The following is a 10,886-nucleotide window of genomic DNA, read 5'->3' as shown; positions in this document are numbered from 1 at the left end:
AACCTCTCCTGTGAGTCCAGTGTTAGATTCCGATGCTTCACATCAGGTTTACTGTATCCCTTGGACCTTCTTATTGACGATGAAACACAGAAATTGCATCGGAATTTAATACAACAGGCACAATGCGGACTTAAGTACAAGAGGACTGAACCTCTAACTTTCAATGATTTGATTAGGTACAAGAGGACTGACACTCCAACCTTCTATGTTTTGAACCTCTTCAGTAAGTCCAGTTTTAGATTCCGATGCTACACTTCAGGTTTACTGTATACCTTGGACCTTCTTATCGACGATGAAACACAGGAATTGCATCCGAATTTAATACAAAATGCACAATGCCGACTTAAGTACAAGAGGACTGACACTCTAACTTTCTATGATCTGAACCTCTCCTGTGAGTCCAGTTTTAGAATCCGATGCTACACTTCAGGTTAACTCTATACCATGGACGTTCTTATTGACAATGAAGCACAGAAATTGCATCGGAATGAAATTCAAAAGGCACAATGCCGAATTAAGTACAACAGGACAGACTCCCCAACATTCTATGAATGGAACCTCTCCTGTGAGTCCAGTTTTAGATTCCGATGCTTCACTTCAGATTAACTGTATCCCTTGGACCTTGTTATTGACGATGAAACACAGAAATTGCTTCGGAATTAAATGCAAAAGGCACAGTGCCGACTTAAGTACAAGAGGACGGACACTCTAACTTTCTATGATTTGAACCTCTCCTGTGAGTCAAGTTTTAGATTCCGATGCGTCACTTCAGCTTTACTGTATACCTTGGACCTTCTTATTGACGATGAAACACAGAAATTTCACCGGAATTAAATACAAAAGGCACAATGCCGACCAAAGTACAAGAGGACTGACACTCTAACTTTCTATGATGTGAACCTCTCCTGTGAGTCCAGTTTTAGATTCCGATGCTTCACTTCAGGTTTACTGTATACCTTGGACCTTCTTATTGACAATGAAACACACAAAATGCATCCGAATTTAATACAAAAGTCACAATGCCGACTTAAGTGCAAGAGGACTGACACTCTAAATTTCTACGATTTGAACCTCTCCTGTGAGTCCAGTTTTAGATTCCGATGCTTCACTTCAGGTTTACTGTATACCTTGGACCTTCTTATTGACCATGCAACATAGAAATTGCATCCGAATTTAATACAAAAGGCACAATGCCGACATAAGTACAAGAGGACTTACACTCTAACTTTCTATGATTTGAGCCCGTCCAGTGAGTCCAGTTTTAGATTCCAAAGCTTCACTTCTGGTATACTGTATTCCTTGGACCTTCTTATTTACGATGAAACACAGAAATTTCATCCGAATTTAATACAAAAAGCACAATGCCGATTAAGTACAAGAGGACTGACACTCAAACTTTCTATGATTTGAACCTCTCCTGTGAGTCCAGTGTTAGATTCCGATGCTTTACTTCTGGTTTACTGTATCCCTTGGACCTTAGTATTGACGATGAAACACAGAAATTGCATCCGAATTTAAAACAAAAGGCACAATGACGACTTATGTACAAGAGGATTCAACCTCTAACATTCTATGATTTGAACCTCTCCTATGAGTCCAGTTTTAGATTACGATGCTTCACTTCAGGTTTACTGTATACCTTGGACCTTCTTATCGACGATGAAACACAGAAATTGCATCCGAATTTAATACAAAAGGCACAATGCCGACTTAAGTACAAGAGGACTGACACTCTAACTTTCTATGATCTGAACCTCTCCTGTGAGTCCAGTTTTAGATTCCGATGCTTCACTTCAGGTTTACTGTGTCCCTTGGACCTTCTTATTTAAGATGAAGCACAGAAATTACATCGGAATTAAATTCTAAATGCACAATGCCGACTTAAGTACAAGTGGACTGACACTCTAACTTCCTATGATCTGGACCACTCCTGTGAGTCCAGTTTTAGATTCCGATGCTTCACTTCAGGTTTACTGTATACCTGGGACCTTCTTATTGACGATGAAACACACAAAATGCATCCGAATTTCATACAAAAGGCACAATGCCGACTTAAGTACAAGAGGACTGACACTCTAAATTTCTACGATTTGAACCTCTCCTGTGAGTCCAGTTTTAGATTCCGATGCTTCACTTCAGGTTTACTGTATACCTTGGACCTTCTTATTGACAATGAAACACACAAAATGCATCCGAATGTAATACAAAAGTCACAATGCCGACTTAAGTGCAAGAGGACTGACACTCTAAATTTCTACGATTTGAACCTCTCCTGTGAGTCCAGTTTTAGATTCCGATGCTTCACTTCAGGTTTACTGTATACCTTGGACCTTCTTATTGACCATGCAACATAGAAATTGCATCCGAATTTAATACAAAAGGCACAATGCCGACTTAAGTACAAGAGGACTGACACTCTAACTTTCTATGATTTGAGCCCGTCCAGTGAGTCCAGTTTTAGATTCCAAAGCTTCACTTCTGGTATACTGTATTCCTTGGACCTTCTTATTTACGATGAAACACAGAAATTTCATCCGAATTTAATACAAAAAGCACAATGCCGATTAAGTACAAGAGGACTGAGACTCTAACTTTCTATGATTTGAACCTCTCCTGTGAGTCCAGTGTTATATTCCGATGCTTTACTTCAGGTTTACTGTATTCCTTGGACATTCTTATTGACGATGAAACACAGAAATTGCATCCGAATTTAATACAAAAGGCACAATGCCGGCGTAAGTACAAGAGGACTGACACACTAACTTTCTATGAATTGAACCTCTCCTGTGAGTCCAGTTTTTGATTCCAATGCTTCACTTCAGGTTTACTGTACCCCTAGGACCTTCTTTTTGACGATGAAGCATAGAAATTGCATCGGAATTAAATTTAAAGAGCAAAATGCCGACTTAAGTAAAAGAGGACCGACACTCTAACTTTCTATGAATGGAACCTCGCCTGTGAGTCCGGTTTTAGATTCCGAGGCTTCACTCCAGGTTTACTGTATCCCTTGGACCTTCTTATTGACGATTAAATACAGATATTGCATCCGATTTTAATACAAAAGGCACAATGCCGGCGTAAGTACAAGAGGACTGACACACTAACTTTCTATGAATTGAACCACTCCTGTAAGTCCAGTTTTAGATTCTGATGCTTCACTTCAGGTTTACTGCATCCCTCGGACCTTCTTATTGACGATGAAACACAGGAATTGCATCTTAATTTAATACAAAAGGCACAATGCCGACTTGAGTACAATAGGACTGTCACTCTAACTTTCTATGATTTGAACCTCTCCTGTGAGTCCAGTTTCAGATTCCGATGCTTCACTTCAGGTTTACTGTATCCCTTGGACTTCTTTTTGACGATGAAGCACTGAAATTGCATCCGAATTTAATACAAAAGGAAAAATGCTGACTTAAGTACAAGATCTGAGACTCTAACTTTCTATGATTTGAACCTCTCCTGTGAGTCCAGTTTTAGATACGGATGCTTCACATCAGGTTTACTGTATACCTTGGACCTTCTTATTGACGATGTAGCACAGAAATTGCATCGGAATTAAATTCATAAGGCACAATGCCGACATAAGTACAAGAGGACGGACACCCTAACTTTCTATGATTTGAACCTCTCCTGTGAGTCCAGTTTTAGATTCCGATGCTTCACTTTAGGTTTACTGTATCCCTTGCACCTTCTTATTGACGATGAAACACAGAAATTGCATCCGAATTTAATATAAAAGGCACAATGCCGACTTAAGTACAAGAGGACGGACTCTCTAACTTTCAATGATTGAACCTCTCCTGTGAGTCAAGTTTTAGATTCCGATGCTTCACTTCAGCTTTACTGTATAGCTGGGACCTTCTTATTGACGATGAAACACAGAAATTGCATCGGAATTAAATTCAAAAGGCACAATGCCGACTAAAGTACAGGAATACTGACACTCTAACTTTCTATGATTTGAACCTCTCCTGTGAGTCCAGTTTTAGATTCTGATGCCTCACTTAAGGTTTACTGTATACCTCGGACCTTCTTATTGACGATGAAACACACAAATTGCATCCGAATTTAATACAAAAGTCACAATGCCGACTTAAGTAAAAGAGGACGGACACTGTAACTTTCTATGATTTGAACCTCTCCTGTGAGTCCAGTTTTAGATTCCGATGCTACACTTCAGGTTTACTGTATACCATGAACCATCTTATTGACGGTGAAGCACAGGAATTGCATCGGAATTAAATTCAAAAGGCACAATGCCGACTTAAGTACAAAGGACGGACACTCCAACTTTCGTTGATTTTAACCTCTCCTGTGAGTCCAGTTTTAGTTTCCGATACTATACCTCAGGTCTACTGCATTCCATGGACTTTTATATTGACAATGAAGCACAGAAATTGAATCGGAATGAAATTCAAAAGGCACAATGCCGAATTAAGTACAAGAGGACTGACTCTCAAACTTTCTATGAATGGAAGGTGTCCTGTGAGTCCAGTTTTAGATTCCGAGGCTTCACTTCAGGTTACTGTATCCCTTGGACCTTCTTATTGACGATGAAATACAGATATTGCATCCGAATTTAATACAAAATGCACAATGCCGGCGTAAGTACAAGAGGACTGACACTCTAACTTTCTATGAATTGAACCTCTCCTGTAAGTCCAGTTTTAGATTCTGATGCCTCATTTCAGGTTTACTGTATCCCTTGGACCTCCTTTTTGACGATTAATCACAGAAATTGCATCGGCATTAAATGCAAAAGCCACAATGACGACTTAAGTACAAGAGGACTGACACTCTAACTTTCTATGATTTGAACCTCACGTGTGAGTCCAGTATTAGATTTCGATGCTTCACTTCAGGTGTACTGTATCTCTTGGACCTTCTTATCGACGATGAAACACAGGAATTGCATCCGAATTTAATACAAAATGCACAATGCCGACTTAAGTACAAGAAGACTGACACTCTAACTTTCTATGATTTGAACCTCTCCTGTGAGTCCAGTTTTAGATTCCGATGCTACACTTCAGGTTTACTCTATACCATGGACGTTCTTATTGACAATGAAGCACAGAAATTGCATCGGAATGAAATTCAAAAGGCACAATGCCGAATTAAGTACAACAGGACAGACTCCCTAACTTTCTATGAATGGAACCTCTCCTGTGAGTCCAGTTTTAGATTCCGATGCATCACTTCAGGTTAACTGTATCCCTTGGACCTTCCTATTGACGATGAAACACACAAATTGCATCAGAATTTAATACAAAAGGCACAATGACGACTTAAGTACAAGAGGATTGAAATTCTAACTTTCTATGCTTTGAACCTCTCCTATGAGTCCAGTTTTAGGTTACGATGCTTCACTTCAGGTTTACTGTATACCTTGGACCTTCTTATCGACGATGAAACACAGAAATTGCATCCGAATTTAATACAAAAGGCACAATGCCGACTTAAGTACAAGAGGACTGACACTCTAAATTTCTACGATTTGAACCTCTCCTGTGAGTCCAGTTTTAGATTCCGATGCTTCACTTCAGGTTTACAGTATACGTTGTACCTTCTCATTGACAATGAAACATAGAAAATGCATCCGAATTTAATACAAAAGACACAATGCCGACTTAAGTACAAGAGGACTGACTCTCTAACTTACTATGATTTGAACCTCTCCTGTGAGTCCAGTTTAAATTCAAATGCTTCACTTCAGGTTTACTGTATTTCTTGGACCTTCTTATTGACGATGAAACACTGAAATTGCATCCGAATTTAATACAAAAGGCACAATGCCGACTTAAGTACAAGATAACTGACACTCTAACTTTCTATAATTTGAACCACTCCTGTGAGTTAAGTTTAAGATTCCGATGCTTCACTTCAGGTTTACTGTATCCCTTGGACCTCTTTATTGACGATGAAAAACAGAAATTGCATCCGAATTTAATACAAAAGGCACAACGACGACTTAAGTACAAGAGGATTGAAATTCTAACTTTCTATGAATTGAACCTCTCCTGTGAGTCCAGTTTTAGATTCCGATGCTTCACTTCCGGTTTACTGTATACTTTGGACCTTCTTATTGACGATGAAACACAGAAATTGCATCCGAATTTCATACAAAAGGCACTATTCCGACTTAGGTACAAGAGGACTGACACTCTCACTTGCTATGATTTGAACCTCTATTGTGAGTCCAGTTTTGGATTCCAATGCTTCACTTCAGGTTTACTGTATCCCTAGGACCTTCTTTTTGACGATGAAGCATAGAAATTGCATCGGAATTAAATTTAAAAGGCAAAATGCCGACTTAAGTAAAAGAGGACCGACACTCTAACTTTCTGTGAATGGAACCTCTCCTGTGAGTCCAGTTTTAGATTCCGAGGCTTCACTTCAGGTTTACTGTATCCCTTGGACATTCTTATTGACGATTAAATACAGATATTGCATCCGAATTTAATACAAAAGGCACAATGCCGGCGTAAGTACAAGAGGACTGACACACTAACTTTCTATGATTTGAACCTCTCCTGTAAGTCCAGTTTTAGATTCCGATGCTTCACTTCAGGTTTACAGTATCCCTTGGACCTTCTTATTGACGATGAAACACAGAAATTGCATCGGAATTAAATTCAAAAAGCACAATGCCGACTTAAGTACAAGAGGACTGATACTCTAACTTTCTATGATTTGAACCTCCCCTGTGAGTCCAGTTTCAGATTCCGATGCTTCACTTCAGGTTTACTGAATCCCTTGGACCTTCTTATTGACGATAAAACACAGAAATTGCATCTTAATTTAATACAAAAGGCACAATGCCGACTTGAGTACAAGAGGACTGACACTCTAACTCTCTATGATTTGAACCTCTCCTGTGAGTCCAGTTTTAGATTCCGATGCTTCACTTCAGGTTTTTTGTATCCCTTGGACCTTCTTATTGACGATGAAGCACTGAAATTGCATCCGAATTTAATACAAAAGGAAAAATGCTGACTTAAGTACAAGATGTCTGACACTCTAACTTTCTATGATTTGAACCTCTCCTGTGAGTCCAGTTTTATATTCCGATGCTTCACTTGTGGTTCACTGTATACCTTGGACCTTCTTATTGACGATGAAACACAGAAATTGCATCGGAATTAAATTCAAAATGCACAATGCCGACTTAAGGACAAGAGGAGTGACACTCTAACTTTCTATGATTTGAACCTCTCCTGTGAGTCCAGTTTTAGATTGGGATGCTTCACATCAGGTTTACTGTATACCTTGGACCTTCTTATTGACGATGAAGCACAGAAATTGATTCGAAATGAAATTCAAAAGGCACAATGCCGACATAAGTACAACAGGACAGACACTCTAACTTTCTATGATTTGAACCTCTCCTGTAAGTCCAGTTTTAGATTCCGATGCTTCACTTCAGGTTTACAGTATCCCTTGGACCTTCTTATTGACGATGAAACACAGAAATTGCATCGGAATTAAATTCAAAAAGCACAATGCCGACTTAAGTACAAGAGGACTGATACTCTAACTTTCTATGATTTGAACCTCTCCTTTAAGTCCAGTTTTAGATTCCGATGCTTCACTTCAGGTTTACTGTATCCCTTGGACCTTCTTATTGACGATGAAACAAAGAAATTGCATCGGAATTAAATTCAAATGGCACAGTGCCGACTTTAGTACAAGAGGACGGACTCTCTAACTTTCAATGATTTGAACCTCTCCTGTGAGTGAAGTTTTAGATTCCGATGCTTCACTTCAGCTTTACTGTATACCTGGGACCTTCGTATTGACGATGAAACACAGAAATTGCATCGGAATTTAATTCAAAAGGCACAATGCCGACTAAAGTACAGGAATACTGACACTCTGACTTTCTATGATTTGAACCTCTCCTGTGAGTCCAGTTTTAGATTCCAGTGCTTCACTTCTGGTATACTGTATCCCTAGGACCTTCGTTTTGACGATGAAGCATAGAAATTGCATCGGAATTAAATTTCAAAGGCAAAATGCCGACTTAAGTAAAAGAGGACCGACACTCTAACTCTCTATGATTTGAACCTCTCCTGTGAGTCGAGTTTTAGAATCCGATGCTTCACTTCAGGTTTACGGTATCCCTTGGACCTTCTTATTGACGATGAAACACAGAAATTGCATCCGAACTTAATACAAAAGGCACAATGCCGACTTAAGTACAAGAGGACTCACACTCTAAATTTCTAAGATTTGAACCTCTCCTGTGGGTCCAGTTTTAGATTCCGATGCTTCACTTCAGGTTTACTGTATACCTTGGACCTTGTTATTGACGATGAAACACAGAAATTGCATCGGAATTAAATTCAAAAAGCACAATGCCGACTTAAGTACAAGAGGACTGGCACTCTAATTTTCTATGATTTGAACCTCTTCTGTGGGTCCAGTTTTAGATGCCGATGCTACACTTCAGGTCTACTGTATACCATGGACCATCTTATTGACGGTGAAGCACATGAATTGCATCGGAATTAAATTCAAAAGGCACAATGCCGACTTAAGTACAAGAGGACGGACACTCTAACTTTCGTTGATTTGAACCTCTCCTGTGAGTCCAGTTTTAGTTTCCGATTCTATACTTCAGGTTTACTGCCTACCATGGACGTTTATTTTGACAATGAAGCACAGAAATTGCATCGGAATGAAATTCAAAAGGCCCAATGCCGAATTAAGTACAAGAGGACTGACTCTCAAACTATCTATGAATGGAACCTCTCCTGTGAGTCCAGTTGTAGATTCCGAGGCTTCACTTCAGGTTACTGTATCCCTTGGATCTTCTTCACTGTGTACCTTGCACCTTCTTATTGACGAAGAAACTCAGAAATTGCATCGGAATTAAATTCAAAAGGCACAATGCCGACTTAAGTACAAGAGGAGTGACACTCTAACTTTCTATGATTTGAACCTCTCCTGTGAGTCCAGTTATAGATTCGAATGCTGCACATCAGTTTTACTGCATACCTTGGACCTTCTTATTGACGATGAAGCAGAGAAATTGCTTCGGAATTAATCTCAAAGGGCACAATGCCGTTATAAGGACAAGAGGACTGACACTCTAACTTTCTATGATTTGAACCTCTCCTGTGAGTCCAGTTTTAGATTCCGATGCTTCACTTCAGGTTTACTGTATCCCTTGGACCTTCTTATTGACGATGAAACACAGAAATTGCATCCGAATGTAATACAAAAGGCACAATGCCGACTTAAGTACAAGAGGACTGACACTCTAACTTTCTATGATTTGAACCTCTCCTGTAAGTCCACTTTTAGATTCCGATGCTTCACTTCAGGTTTACTGTATCCCTTGGACCTTCTGATTGACGGTGAAACACAGTAATTGCATCCGAATTTAATACAAAACGCACAATGCCGACATAAGTACAAGAGGACTGACACTCTAACTTTCTATGATTTGAACCTCTCCTGTAAGGCCAGTTTTAGATTCCGATGCTTCACTTCAGGTTTACAGTATCCCTTGACCTTATTATTGACGATGAACCACAGAAATTGCATCGGAATTAAATTCAAAAGGCACAATGCCGACTTAAGAACAAGAGGACTGATACTCTAACTTTCTATGATTTGAACCTCTCCTGTAAGTCCAGTTTAAGATTCCGATGCTTCACTTCAGGTTTACTGTATCCCTTGGACCTTCTAATTGACGATGAAGCAAAGAAATTGCATCGGAATTAAATTCAAATGGCACAGTGCAGACTTTAGTACAAGAGGACGGACTCTCTAACTTTCTATGATTTGAACCTCACCTGTGAGTCCAGTTTTCTATTCTCAATTCGTTCGGGCAATCAATCATTCATGATCAGGCGACGATTCTTCTTCTCTGCAGACTCGTGCTTTGCGGCAGTCTGCTAATCTGCACAAATAAAATGCCTCGTAATTTTGGGAGCGTTGTATAATCTGTCGGGAAACCTCAGATCAAGCGGATATTTGGCTTTGATGAAGTTTAACCTTCCGAAGAAGCAATGGAGCTCTTGGATTATTAAGTGCAGGTTCGTATCCATTCTTTCGGAAGTCCCTTCTGATTAACAACTACGCAATATATCGATAAATATCATTAATTCTCAAATTTAAAATACACACCATTTACTTGAAGGAGCCATCTATATATATTTCCATTTAATCTTACAGTTCATATCGGTTGTCTTCTGTAATAAATCTCAATAATCAGATTACAGTTCTTCCAAACCAAGCACAGGCTAATCGGCACGAAGACAATCTCGGAAGCCCCCTTTCTATTTTTTCTAACAACCACCAGAGAGAGTACTACAAAGAATACTTATGCGCTCATGGCATAGCTATTGTATGAACTACTTTTCGCATGGATTCTGCGAGTATGAAGATAGAAAATTAGTAAACGTCATTCAAGGGTAGAATTGTATCTGAATAATTCATCGAATATAAAGAGATATTACAATTGCCCCTCGCAGCGAGCAAAGTTAATGGTAATACACTTTGTGAGCTAACTGAAAAAATTTGTTGGGTTGTTTATTCAAAATAGGAATATTTTGAATTAGTAGAATTTTACTGTAGAGAGTATGGGTAACATGTTAAGACAATAAGTTATGAGAATACCTAAGCTGTAGCTTTTACATGTACCGGGGTATACCCGCATCCCGAGTACATAAACAGGTAAGATGTAGATTGGTGTAATTACGAAAAAGGTCTACCCATTTGGGAACTGGCCGTCACAGGGAAACCCTGGAAAACCCGGAAGAATAGACCCCAGCTCAGGTATTAAAGAAGATAGGAAAGCCTAAATCCAGTAATTTTGAAATATATAGAAGCTCTATAGATTAGATCGAAGGAAAAGAGCCTCATAGCCA

Source organism: Schistocerca americana, unplaced genomic scaffold (genome assembly GCF_021461395.2).
Source record: "Schistocerca americana isolate TAMUIC-IGC-003095 unplaced genomic scaffold, iqSchAmer2.1 HiC_scaffold_16, whole genome shotgun sequence".
In the NCBI taxonomy this organism is placed as follows: domain Eukaryota; kingdom Metazoa; phylum Arthropoda; class Insecta; order Orthoptera; family Acrididae; genus Schistocerca; species Schistocerca americana.
The sequence above is the reverse complement of the archived record's forward strand: the minus strand, read 5'-3'. Positions refer to the sequence as shown.